This window comes from Diorhabda sublineata, unplaced genomic scaffold (genome assembly GCF_026230105.1).
Source record: "Diorhabda sublineata isolate icDioSubl1.1 unplaced genomic scaffold, icDioSubl1.1 Dsub_21, whole genome shotgun sequence".
NCBI lineage: Eukaryota > Metazoa > Arthropoda > Insecta > Coleoptera > Chrysomelidae > Diorhabda > Diorhabda sublineata.
This window is the reverse complement of record NW_026614144.1, coordinates 296,443-311,456: the sequence shown is the minus strand read 5'-3', so window position 1 is coordinate 311,456 and position 15,014 is coordinate 296,443. Positions and strand designations below refer to the sequence as shown.

Here is a 15,014-nt window from a genome sequence, read left to right as displayed (position 1 = left end):
ACAAGGTACACAAACACTCGGGGAATATATCCACATATACAGCGGCGTTAACAAAGAAGAACATGCAAAAAGGGGTATATCGCTCCTTATACATGAGAAGTATAAGAAGAACGTCTCCAGCTGGGAAGCAATAAGCGATAGAACAATAAAAGTTAATGTCAATTTAAAAGGCTGCAAAATAACAATAATTGCTACTTATGGACCTAATGAAGACGCACGGGTAGATGAAAAAGAAAAGTATTATGAAACGCTAAATGAGCTAATATCTCAGACAGGTAACGATCGAGAAATCATAATACTGGGAGACCTAAATGCTAGAACTGGCAAAGAAACGAAGCATGAGATAATAGGGCCCTACGGTGAAAATACCAGGAATGATAATGGCTCCAGGTTGATAGATGTCTGTCATAAGGAAACATAAGGAAATACACACATATACATGGACGCAAATAACTAGAAATCTAAGATCAATAATCGACTATCTTATAATGAAAAAAAAAACGAAGATAAAAGTGCACAATGTCAGAGTATATCGATCCGCAGAATGTGGAAGTGACCATCATCTGATAAAAGCTAAGTTAATAATGCCAATAATCAAAGACAACAAACAAAAGAATCAACTGCAAAACAGTAAAGATTTAACAGATATAGATATACCAAACTATAATATAGTAAGCCTTATGAACGAGAGCACAAAATTATTATACCAACAAAGACTGGACCAAAACCTCCCACAGGAGTACGAACAAGAACCAACAGACAATCTTACCAAAGTAGTAATTGACAGCATACACAAAGCAGCCAAAGAAGTCTTAGGATATAAAGAAATGAAAAAGAGAACACGAAATTATTGGTGGACTGAACAACTGCAAAATTTAAAAGAACAAAAACAACGATTGTATCATACCTGGCTAAGCACTAAAAAAGCAGAACATAAGGAACAATATAGTGAAGCTGTATCAAAATTTAAAACCGCTGCGATAGAGGCCAAAAACCTCAGCTGGGAAAATAAATGCAAGGAATTGGATACCTATTTAGGAGGACGCCAATCCAGGGAATCGTGGAGATTTATAGATAATGTTAGATCTGGCAGAAAAGAAAATATCCCAATAGGCACCATATCACCAAATAAATGGCAAGACTATTACCGCTCATTACTCAGAGAACAGAGATCTGAATATAGTAACATGCCGGCTGAAGACATACGGATTACAGGTGAACCAATAAAAATCAACGTAGAAAAAACAAAGAAAGCTATAACACTACTTAAAAATGGGCGCGCTCCTGGTCCAGAGGGAATACCTGCAGAATTAATAAAAGCAGGAACAAATAGGCTGTTTAATATCCTAACAGAAATTATCAATAGACATCTAAATGGAGAACCAATACCGCAAACGTGGAAAGAAGGATGGATCACGTCCATATACAAGAAAGGAAATAAGGAAGACTGCAATAATTATAGGGGCATTACAGTGACTAGTACGCTCAGTAGGTTATACGGAAAAATAATAAAGGAGATCATTTGTGAAGAATATCACCCATACGAATCCGAGGAACAAAACGGCTTCAGAGCAGGTCGATCGACGATAGATAGTATTTTCTGTCTATCACAAATAATCGAAAAGAGAACCGTAAGATCACAAGAAGTGCACCTACTATTGGTAGACTTGAAGAAAGCGTATGACACAGTACCTGTCTCAAAATTATGGGAGGTTCTGGAAAGAACGAGCATAAATACCACTCTAATAAAGGCTATAAAAGAACTATACAGAGACACAACAGCAAAAATAAAAATAGGTAACAAGGTGACAGACGGCTTCAAAACAACCAAAGGCTTGCGACAAGGGTGTTGTTTATCCCCAACTCTGTTCAACATATACATAGATGAAGCCCTAAGAGTTTGGAAAAAAAAATGTAACGGAATGGGACTAACTATTGGGGAGAGCACCTTGTATACACTGCACTATGCCGATGACCAGGTAGTGGTAGCACAGGAAAAAGAAGATCTGGAGTACATGTCTAGAAAACTTATAGAAGAATACCAAAAATGGGGTCTACAGGTTAGCACGGAGAAGACACAATACATATGTATAGGATCAGAAGATTCACCTGGGGATTTAGATCTAGAGGGAAAAATAATTAAAAACTGTAAGGAATGCATATACCTAGGTGTAAAACTAACAACAACAGGACGAAACGAGGAAACAATTAGGGACAGAATAACCAAAGGAAGAAAAGTAATAAGAGCCCTGAACTCAGTGCTGTGGCAAAAGAATATTAGACCAGAAACAAAAAAGAGAATATACAACGCCATTTTACAACCAATAATTACATATAGCTCCGAGGTTTGGCAACTTACAGAAAAGCAAAAAAATAACTTAAATGCAGTGGAAATGGATTTCTGGAGGAGAGCAGCAAGAATATCTAGAACGGAACATATAAGAAACGAGGAAATAAGAAGACAATTGAAAGTAGAAAGAACTTTAGTAGAAGATATAGAAAAGAAACGGTTGATTTGGTACGGACACGTTAAGAGAAGGGGAAGACCACCTAGAACATGGCTACAAGGAATCACTAGAGCAATGTCCGAAAGGAACCTAGCAGTCGACGACTGGCAAGATAGACAGGCCTGGAGATTAGGAACCCAAAGGCGTATAACGCTATAAAAGGGGATATATATATATATATAGATTCACACAATAAACATCAGCTACAACAACATGTAATAAGGAAAGCCTAAATAAATACAATTGATAAAGTAAGCTAATACCACATCTATTAAGGAATTCCAAAATCTCTCATATTCATTAAATCATTCTACAATTTTCTACAAGAAATATTCAATACTGAGAAAGATTTCAAATGTAATTTTAAATCAACAAAAACAGAAAAGAGAACCTCAGCATAATGAGATCTATATACCATTACTGTCAATCACCTTACTGACAATGTAAGTGATATATGTATGTTATAATTTATTAACCAAGCTAAAGAATAATATTATAGAGTACAATGTAACTATTGGGAATTGTGAATACAACAATACATTATACTGCCCTCATATGTCTTTACTATACTGAATAAATAAATAGCCACCTATTTATCCATTTTGGTGGACATTAAATATAATATAAAATTAGTTGAAAATAAGTTGATAATTATATTGAACTATAAACTTTACTTCTGTTCAAATTCATCAAACTATCAATTTTCACAAGAAGCAGAGATAACATTTATAACACTGTTACATTAACCATTTAAAGGCAATGATTCACTTAATTAATATGTTCATTATTTTTGCAATTCAAGTACCTACTTACATTATTTCATAAAATGTAAGCATGTTTTCTAGAAGCAATATTGAGGTATTATAAGCTAGCAGAAAAGAATTGATTACATTATTAAAATATAATAATATGAAAAGGTATTCATGGTGTTTTAATGATCACAACCGTTGCAATTAAAAAATGTGCTAGTTTGGTTACATACACTATGCCACTCACTTCCCTGATTGCCTTAACAGACAGTAGAACAAGAGTAAAAACCAGCAAAAGTATCCAAATCCCCAGCCATACTGAAAACAGCTGCTGAAAGAACCTTTTTCATTTCATATATCAATTGGATGTAGATTGTTTTCCATCAGTTATATAAACAGATTTAAATTGATAATACAATATGGGCTAATCTAATACAACTCCAGAAAATAATGTTTTTATTCCTCAATTTTTCATTTTATTTATTAGGAGTTATTTGAAGGTTCACAATAAACGAATGTTTGGAATTAATTTGTTAAACAAAAGAAACTGATTTACAATACACCTTCAAGTTAGCATCCCTATCACAGTTAACAACAATTTTTTTGTCACTATTGAACAATAAATATCCAATTATAATTGTTTATTTATAAATTATTTTAATTTTCTCTTTGATAGCCTATTTTTCATTTAATTCTCAATTTTATTAGCAAACACCAACTAACCTATCTTCATTTTACTCACATCATGAGGATACTAAATATAGGAAGGTTTACCTGTTTTATTCTGGTTATCCGCATATGTTCTGAAGCTTCTTCCTACTACCTTTCACTAATTCATAATGTTGGTGTTATTTGGATGCTAATATTTTTAAACTCTGTGGCTTTCTTCAGCTTCATAATTTTAACCATTTTTACTTTGAAAGTACAAACTTCATTCCTGTATTTTGCATACAAGTCAATCAACTGTTTCATGTTGTTTCGTTGTTTATTGTTCAATTTCTTTTTTTTTATATGTTTTATTAAAACTATACTTATTTACTAGTAGTTTTATTTATTAGCACTTCCATTATCAGGTTTTCAAGCTACCATGTTTTTTATCACTTTACTATCTTCTTCTTTTTTCTATCTCTTGACAGGACTAGGGATATTCGATATAAATCGATGCATCGAAAACTTTATACATTTTTTAAGCATGTTTTTAGAGATATTCATTCATACATTCAATTTTTTTTTGTATGTGCCACATTTTCTTTATTTTTTCTTTCCCCTACAGGTGCTACAAAACGGAAAATTCAGCGACGATGAGAAGTTTAGGCAAGAAATTGATAATTTTGAAAAACAGCTCAAACCTAAGGAGAACCAAAGACTATACTCGATGAAGCATAGAAAAAATAAAAATTATCGAATTGTGTTCTAAAAATCCTGGAGCAGCAAAATCGTTGATACCTCGAGCAAGCTCTAGACGTCCGCGCTTGGAGGAAGAGCAGTCTGAATTGCTGAAAACTATTAGTGATTTAGCTATGTTTGGTGCATCAGCTGAGGAACGGCGTCGCTGTGAAATTGTTCCTAGTGTCCATAGTCTTTCAGAGCTGCTCACTGAAAAACTTATCGAGCTGGGATTTAATATTTCTCGAAGCGCCGCTTACATTCCACTGTTGCCTAGACGGGCAGATACGCGGTAGGCTAAGCGCCACGTAGTGACTGTACCGGTGAAGTTGAGTTGCACCAAGACCAATACTTTTCTGTAGCTTCCATAAGGTCACTAGAAACTGTAGCCTCAATACTTGGCCCTGATTCTATATCTTTTTTATCCCAAGATGACAAAGCATCACAAAAGTTGCAGAACATCGACGTATGGCTCATCATGCACGAGCTGTGCAAACACTTAAATTGCGACCACCGTGTATTGTTTCAAGACCAGCGACTGTGTGCAAGCGACAAAGGTTTGGAGTGGCTCAATCAGAACGAAGTTGAAGGAGCAGATGATTTCATTGAAAATTATTTGAATATGTTGGTTCTAGTAGTCACTCTTGGGAGTACACGAGTCTCCATGGACTGAATTAGAATAATCTCTTATTAATTTACGTTGAAGTATTTATTATTTAATTTCATCACAGTGATTTTAAACTAAGGCAATATTCTCAAATCACAATTGTATACTAGTCTTTAATAAAAGTGATAGTGCAAATTGTTTTTTTTTTGTATTTTTTTTAAATCCAATGAATTTTACAGCCAAAAACACATTATAAAAAATCTCACGTGAGAATGGGGGAGGGGGGGTGTGGGTAGTAAAGAAAAATCTTACGAAATCTCATCAGGAGGGTGGGGAGTCGAAAAATCCTAGAAAATGTCTCACGTAATTCATGGACGCCCCCTTTCTGGTGTTTTATGGGGCACAAGAGTCTCTTTTAGGTTAGCTGGCCTATTGAATTGACAAGTTTCACAATTTCTTACATAGTTCTCAATATCATTAGACATTTTGAGCCATATCACAATTTTACGTGATTGTAATTTACATTTTTACATTCCAAAGTTGGTCAAATGTATTAATTTAAACATACTACTTCTAAGTTTCAGAAGGAACAACAATTTTTATGTTATAAAATAGCAAATTGTCAGAAAAATATTTGTTATGTCTCAAGTTTAAGGAATATTTCAATTCAGAAGTCAACTTTTTATCAGTGTTGGGCTATGAGTTATTCAACAATCATTATTAACAGCATTTTGAAAAACAATTTCCTTTTCTGCAGACATCGGTACAGTTAAAGAGAGTGCATGAACAGTGTATCCTAGTTCTGTATCTAAGGGAGTCTCTGATTTAATATAAGATCAACTTAATGCATCTGCGACATACATCTTAGGGACTAGGTAAATATCTTGTGTCTAAAAGTTTTTCAATCGCCGAAACAGCTTGTACATTTTTTTAGAAGGTTGCATTTTATATTGCAGCTTATCAAAGTTAAATTTTATATATTTTAAAGATCATTTCTAATATTTTTTAAATTTAATTACAGATTAAATTGCTTTTCCTTCCAGCTTAGCTAAAATTTCGTCACACCTAGGAATAATATAATGCTCTCGACAAATATATTTGTTCAATGGTTTTGGATCTAAACACAAACAAAGTAATACATTAGAATTCTCAACAATCATCAATGAATTAACCCAATCTGTTGGAAACTCAACTTTAGAAATTATACTTTTTTGTTCAAGATTATCTAACGTTGATTTTAGTTTTTCATTAAAGGCCAATGGTACCTTCTTTGTGTTTGTATAATCTAATTTCCACATAATCTGAAATTCATCCGAAGCCCTCAAAAATGTTTTTAAAATTTTTATTTACTCCATTTCTTGTTTTTGGCAGTATTATCATCATCTTGGTTTGAACTATACTCCCTCTAGATATCATGTTAAAATGTAAACAATCACCTAACTCCAGTGAAGGCCCTGACTCTATATCAACTATAAAAAATTCAACATTTTTAAATTGACTTTTATAAAAACACTCAATTTCAAAAGGAAATTATTGTCATGTTGAAATAATTTTATATTTATCAGATCATTAAAATATTTCAAAGGTACAACGCTAGATTCAGCTCCTGTTTCAAGCTTAAACATAATGTCAATTGTCAATATTGTTAACAATAATAGGTTCATACCAGCTATTCTTTTTAATATTTGGCTTATGCTCATTAATAAAAATAGAATTCTCAATACCTGCATTGTCCCTACTTATAATGTCTGAATTCTGAGTTTACATTGCCCAAAACCTGTACTTCTGATGTTAGTTTCTTAACCTCAGCTTCATCTTGTTCATTTGACCAATATTCTTCCTGCCTCCCGTTTTCTGGCTATTTGGAATTAGAATAATTACCTCGTTCTTACCACTTGTTTTGGTGCTGTTTGTCCTTGAAAAAACAAACCTTAGTAAAATGGCCTTTACGTTGACAAATTGCACAAGTTTGATTATAAGAGGGGCATTGTCTAGGTTGATGACTGAAAACACATCTTCCACATTTGCGTAAAAACTTAAGAGCATCAGCTTCTTGTGTTTATTCTGTACCACTTTTTAATAACTCAACATGTTTCATTGTAACTTCAATACTTCTACAATATTGAAGTGTCCTGTCTAATGACATTGATGGTTCTCTTGATAAGTGACTTTGAACCTATTTATCCAGAACACCCAGTGCTATTCTGTCTTTTATCATCCTCTCTGCATAGCTGCTTTTACACTGACCCTTTTCACATACAAACACAAACAAACAGTTTGCTGCTCGAGTCTATATTTTGACCTTCTTTTTGCTGTATGCTGTTAAATTTAATTGTTTTCATACTTACATTTCTTTGGGTAAAAAATGATCATCAAAACAAAATAACACATCATCTAGTTTTGAAGTTTTGGTTGTTTCAAATGTATTATAGATATACAACTAGTGTTTTTTCCTGAAGATAACAAAAATATTTCAAATATTTGCTTCCATTTGGACCATCCATGTGGCTCCTGTACGTTAAACGCTTCCGGGGACTTGAAGTATTCCATTTTTAACTTCTCGTTTTTTATTATACTTATTGGAGGGAAAATGGCTTATGTCTAACTTTCATTTTTTATTCTTTTTAAGCTCTCGGCGATTTTCGACTACGCTTCTGACACCATGTTTCGTTGTTCATTGTTCAATTGCTTCTTTTATTAAAAATATATTTATTTACTAATAGTTTTATTTATTAGTACTTTCATTATCAGGTTTACTAGCTACTATGTTTTTATCAATGTCCCCTCTTCTTCTTTTTTATCTTTTGACAGGATCAAAACTAAATAACTAAAAATGCATAAAACTTAAAAATATAGCCGATTTTAAACGTGTCAAGTACCTAAAGCAAGTTACCAAATCAAGTAGCTAAATTTAGTTACTTGTATGGTGAAAACAACTTGACTAAACGCCGACTAAACGAGTGTAGACAGGTTGCTTCAGTCTAGTTTATTAGTACAGAGTGAGGGGATTATTTTTATTTGATTTAGTAGCGTGTTAAGATGTCTCGTTAGAGTGAAGCGACAACATTAAAGTTTGTGGAAGAATATTGCGAAAGGCGATGCCTATGAGGCACAGGGGCTGCAATTTATAAAAATTAACAAGCTCGGGATTCGGCGTATAATGAAATTGAGGAGATCGTGGCCATAAAAGGATTCGGAGTGCCTGAAATGAAAAACAAGATACGGGCGTTGAGGTCAACTTAGTCTCAAGAAAAAAAGAAAATAAGCGATTTGATGAAGTCGGGAGCAGGATCGGAAAATATTTATATTCCCAATGTAAAATGTTTCAAGGAAATGGACGCATTTTTACGTAACGTAGAGGAAAATAAAAGACCTGGGTACAAGGATAATCTCCTTATAAGTATATTGTAGCATTTATATTAAAGTACAATAAAAAAATCATCCGCTGCTGCCATGAGACGACACCTTCACCCATAAGGTACTGGCAGATTCGGTTTCGTATTTCTCTTGCATGTCTTGAAGAATGATTACTTCCTAAAGTTCTTACAGACGGCAAATGTACATTAGTCTCATTTCTTCAAATACCTAATCTAATTTGGCCGCTTTGTATATCTTCTTCATCGACAGATCCATTTGGGCAGTGACGGATTAACCCTTAATCAAATTAAGCAATTGCCTATGGCACATATGGGCAACCACCGGCCCGCGGGCCGGATCCGGCCCCGTGTAAGATATGATCCGGCCCGCGAGACATTTTGGAAAAACCCAATTAAAGAAATATTACGCTAAACTAAGTACTTATACTTAGTACTAGTACATATACTTATACTAGTACATATTTTTGAAAGAAAACACTTGTTTGTGCTTTTTATCTTATCCGGCACCGGATATGATATGAATAGACTATAAAAATGTGGAGTTATCAATAGACTAATGAATCCCATAGCCTACACAAGTTTCCTTATGTTTCCTTACTTTACTCACGGGAGTGACGGTGAGGCGGCAAACATCAAAACCTTCGATGTTTGCCGCCTCACTTTTTCATAATCACCGCCACTCGGCTTGCTCAATCAAATTCTTTGAAGTTTGCCTCCTCACGCACGGGCTACACATCAAAAGATTTTATTTGTTGCTTCTCGATTATTCTAAACTAGTTTATTCCAGATTATTCCTTCATTTTGTCTATATAAGCGGATGGATGGCCCGAAAGTTAGTTCAGTTCTATTTGAGCTACCGAGGTGATAACTCAGACAAGCGATATAGTTTGTTATTAAGTTTATTGAACGAAAAGTAAAAAAAAATGATGTCTGGTGGAAAGAAACGAAAAGTAGATACAGAGGGTCGCCAGTTTCAAGAAAAATGGACTGACGAATTATTTTTTATCTTGCACAATGGTAAGCCTATTTGTTTGCTTTGTAATGAATCCATTTCAGTAATGAAAGAATTCAATATAAAGAGGCATTACTCATTTAAGCTTGCTACACAGCACTCACTGACAGGACAATTAAGAACAGACAAAATCCAGAAGCTTAGAGCAAATATTGAAAAACAGCATAAACAAAGAACACAACTTGATAATGTTGTGAAAGCTAGTTTTATAGTTAGCTCAAAATTCGCAAAGGCATTAAAACCATTTGCCGAAGGAGAATTTATCAAGGAGTGTATGTTAGAGGTTTGCGGTGTTTTGTGTCCTGAAAATAAAAATGAATTTGAAAAAATTAGTTTGTCAAGACGTAAAGAAATGATGGCTAATGATATAAAAACAACATTGACTGACCGTATGGCTGGTTTTGAATCATTTTTCATAGCATTAGACGAGAGCACCGATTTGTCTGACACAGCTCAACTGGCTATATTTATTCGAGGTATTGATAAGGAGTTCACTGTTACTGAGGAATTGCTATAACGAAAAGGTTTCATCGGAATTTTGAATGAAAAAGCAACAGAATTAAATGTACAAAAAGATGATTTGATAGTCCTTCATTGCATTATCCACCAACAAAACTTGTGTTCTAAGTCCATTCGACTCCACAATTTTATGAATGTGGTAGTAAAAACCATCAATTTTATTGGATCCCGAGGGCTTAACCATCGTCAGTTCAAGACGTTTTTGGATGAAATATCAGCTGAATATAACGACGTAACATATTATTGTGAAGTCAGATGGATGAGCAAAGGAAAAATGTTGAAACTGTTTTACGAGCTTAGAAATGAGATAGCAGACTTTATGAAAATAAAAGATAAGCCACTATCTGAATTGAGTGATTTAGCATTTCTGGTCGATCTTACAGGCTATTTGAATGATTTAAATTTGAAACTTCAAAAACAAGGACAGTTAGTAAATGATTTTGAAAGCGTTTCAGATCAAACTACGCTTGTGGGAGTCACAGATGCAGTCTGGTAACAGTTACCATTTCAACACGCTCTCTGCGTATGAAAATATTGCTTATGCTCAATATGCTGAAGAACTCAAGTTACTGCCGGAACAATTTTCGAACAGATTTAGCGACTTCAAAAACATAGAAGAATGTTTCAATTTATTTGCTACTCCTACAAAATGTAATGTACAAAATGCTCCAATACACTTACAAATGGAGTTAATCGAGATTCAAGAAAACTCACTCCTAAAATCCAAATTTGAAGACGTAGAGTTGTGCGATTTCTACAAAAAATAACTAGAAGAAGACAATTTTCCGCAGCTTAGAAAATTCGCAAGAAGATTGATTTCTGCGTTTGGCAGTACTTATAAATGCGAACAGTTCTTTTCATTGATGAAAGTTAATAAATCAACACATCGTATAAGACTGACTGACGATAATTTGGAAAATTCTTTACGTCTTTGTATCAGTGGAATTCATCCAAATATCGATGGATTAGTTTCCCAAATTCAAGCTCAAGTGTCTCATTGACTTCAGTGTATTTAACTTTTGTAGTTTGTAACAATTGCAAATGTAACTATTTAATTATAATTTCATTTTGTTATTTTAATAAATACAATAATCACATTGTCAATATATACATACATGTCAATAATAAATACATAATACAATAATAACATTGTCGTATTATTTCATGTCTAATATCTATCGCAAAAAAATATTATCACTACTTTAAAATGCAATAAGTACTTTTAAACGCAGCCCGCGAACGTTTTGCACGCTAAAGTTTGGCCCTCAGCATGTCAAAGGTTGCCCATATCTGGCCTAGGGCATCACGTCTGTGGGGGCACCAGAAGAAGCACAAAAATAAACCGTCCTTAGGGCATCATGTCTCACTCTCATCTCACGTCACCAAAAACCAAACCAAAAAAAGTTTCTAGGACTAATTTGAAAATTCGCTCGTTTTAAGTTTTCATAGAGTCGGACTCTATGGTGGAGTCCGACCTAGGCCGTGTTCCGAGTCGAATCCTATGAGCTATGAGCGCTAAAACCGCTCATGCTGCTAAGTTCATTTAAATGAATTACTACCGTATCACAGGTATGACACTCCATACAAAAAGCGCGATTTGACCTGTCATTGTAGTGGTAGACGTTCTGTACACGTGCGCATGTGTGGGTAAGATTAGGGATGGTTACAATATTATCAGGCGTCAGGTAACATAATCAAAGAAAGAAATAAAACTAAACACATACCCTGGGATACACTAAACAGTACAAATAAAGTGATAATGACTCAATAAACCGCTAACATACCTATAAAGTCGCGGTTCTCGTACAAGTTTTCACAGAGATTGGAAATTTGTAAAAATGTCTGGCATACGGATAGGGGGACCCACAGGCATGGATTGCTTAGGGCATCAAGTAGTCTTAATCCGTCACTGCATTTGGGGTATTAATGTTATAAGAAGTTATTTGCAAATAGTTGTGTATTGAGCAACAGCGTTTCATAATTTTATCAACAGTTTCTGGTAAGCATGCTATAGGCTTCTCAAAAACACGAAATCTACTAACTATAATTCCGAAAGCATTCTCTACTATCCTTCTTGACTGAGAAAATAAAAATAATTAAAAATTTTCTGCTCTTCCGAAAGTGATACTTTTGAATATGGTTTCATCAAATACATTTTAGCGGAAATGCATCGTCACCAATAATGAAGCCAACAACATTTGGCAATAAACCATTCTCTAGGGCATAGGTGGGGAACCTGCGGACTCCGCGAAGTTCTTGTGCGGCCCTTTGCCAACTAGTACAAAATGGTAGAGTTCGTATCAAACAACTATTCTACATCAACGCCATGACAGTTGCGCGAAAAATCCCGCCAAAGACAGTCATATTTTAACATGACGTCAGAATACTAGTCTGAAACGGATCCTAGCACGCATGAGCGTGGATCTGGCCCACAGACCATCCGTTTCAGACTTGGACACTCAATGTTAATTTTTTAAACAGTTTTCAGCGCCCCCAAGCTGCAATAAGAATGAACTAAACGAAAAAAAGCCGGCTTATCTGTGTGTGTGTTTTTTCTTTTTTCTTATTTTTTCTTTTTTCTTTTTTTATTCAGAAGGAATATTGAGAATTAAGAAATTGTAGAATTTTCAGGTAAGTGAAAAATTATTTATTCGGAGATTTCAGAATTCCAGAAATCAATTATGCTTTTCTCAGAGTATTGCCGAAATTTTGGTTTTATATCCAAATAAATAATTTTTCACTTCACTGAAAAGTTCTTCAAATAAAAAAAAGTTCAAAAAATTGAGATATGGACATTTCTGTGGTGACTTTCTTCTACGTATCTAGTTAACCGAGTAACGAAATACTCTCGAATGGATTTGCAAAATGGAAAGGCGCAAATTTATCCTGAAATCAAAAGTATTTACTCGGGACATAAATTAGCAAATTGCGTCACTTATTCTATTTATAATAACTCCAAAACGTGAATTTGGTTTAGATTTTTAGTACTAGCAGCGCTATCTATGTACAGAAGCTCATACTGAGCTCATTTCAATATTAGTTTCTACCATTTCGTATGTTTCAGCACTTGACTTTTTGTCACCTATTTACAAAACTGAAAGGAAGATGGCGTCCGTTATTTTCACACCAATTTATTTTTTTATTAAGACCAAAGTTGTGTGTCAGAGTAAATAAACATATTTTTATTGAATAATTTGTCCACCATCACGGAAATATGAATGGAAATTTCTAAAAAATTGAATCCTATACTCTACGAACAGTGGTTGATGGTCGAATGACCAATAGTGACATCTCTTATTGAATAGCTGGATTTCATAAATTTTGAGTATTAATTTCATTAGGAAACATTTTTTATTTACGTGCCTACTTCTCTCTGTATCCGATAGAAAATTATATTGATATACAGGGTGCTCCAATTTTGTTAAAAAGTTGGGTATTAGGGGGTCGTTTTAATACGTATCAAAAGGATTTTTTTATTAGTTGTATTTGAGGTCCATATTTTGAAATTATCTTGAACGCTTTAAACATAATTTTTTGAAAATGACTCCTTTGAGAGGTGTATACAAATTTATAGAGTGGTAGGTAAATGAAAGAACCCTCTGTAAGTTATTGTAAGTTAGGAAAAAGAATTTACCTAAGTGACTTTCTTAATAAGATGCAATATCATCGTAGTCGATTAAATTGTAATTATTTGTTATTTTATATACAAAGTGAGCCCAAAATTGAAATTCTCATTATATTTCTTGTTTCGAATGTATCACACTGTAATTTATCTTCGTGTAATTTTTTTTTAGTATTCTCTATACGTTAAACTTATAAGAAAATTGCTAAAATTTATTGTAAGCCGTAATTATTACCATTTCTTCAAAAAATGTGATCAATCCAGTATACCTACTACACAGGAGCTCCCATCCAACAAAATAATATGTTTGTAAAGGAGTTGCAACATTCAGTATAGTTCGGTATAATTTCAAAATATGATTTTTAATGACATCAATTATTATTTGGTACACTCTGTATAACTCTTTCTACATCTATGTCAGGTTAAAAGACAAAAATAAATAACTAGTTTTATACACGAATTGGTAAAATTAATTTGATATCATGAGATATCGTCTATTTGGTTTGATTGATTATTTTAGGCACATCCTGTAGATAAGTTTAGATTGTAATCGTGATTGATGTTTAAATAGCTACGAAAATGAATTTTTTTAAATCTCAAATACAGAAGACTCGCCCTATATATATAATCTACTTTGCAAAGCATTTACAAAAAATGTGTTTGTAAGAACGGAATTTTTTTTTGGAAAACTACTAGAAAACATATATATGATCGATATTTTCCTAATATTATATTAGAAAATACAAATAGTTGAGAAAAACCCTGTATATCATAATTGGTAAAAGTAATTTTGGTAAAAGTAATTTCAGAAATAAAATAATGTGAGTTACATGTAGAAAATTCTTGAAGGAGATTTTATAAAAACGCAATTGTATCAAATATCGTAAACATGTATCAGCATTTATTAAATATCGTAAACATGTATCAGCATATATTTTATTATAAATAACACTTTTGTAAACAACTTAACAATGTTTATAATTAGTTCGCTCTTGAGATTAATTGTGAAATAAAATTTTTTAAAAATAAATTTCGAAAACCGAAATTTATAAGTGGCGCAGTCATTCGGATTAGTGCGGTCGCGATTTTTCACGCGATAAAAATTCCGACTACGTACTTCAGTACAGCAGCACTAGACCTACGTGTGCGACGAGGAACTTCAGGACTTCAGATAGCTGTAAGTGCCAAGTTTCCTTATTTTTATTCCTTTTTTATTATCCATCCTTATCAAAACT

At 33.5% G+C, this 15,014-nt stretch overlaps 1 long non-coding RNA gene across 1 annotated transcript; it reads right to left on the bottom strand.

Annotated features, from left to right (window-relative positions):
• Positions 1-3,093: 3,093 nt before the first annotated feature.
• LOC130452148 (uncharacterized) lies at positions 3,094-8,017 on the bottom strand. Its single transcript, XR_008910869.1, has 2 exons — positions 7,598-8,017; positions 3,094-7,164 (listed from the first exon to the last, which is right to left on the bottom strand). It is a non-coding gene; the product is annotated as an uncharacterized LOC130452148 (long non-coding RNA).
• Between the last annotated feature and the right edge of the window lie 6,997 nt (positions 8,018-15,014).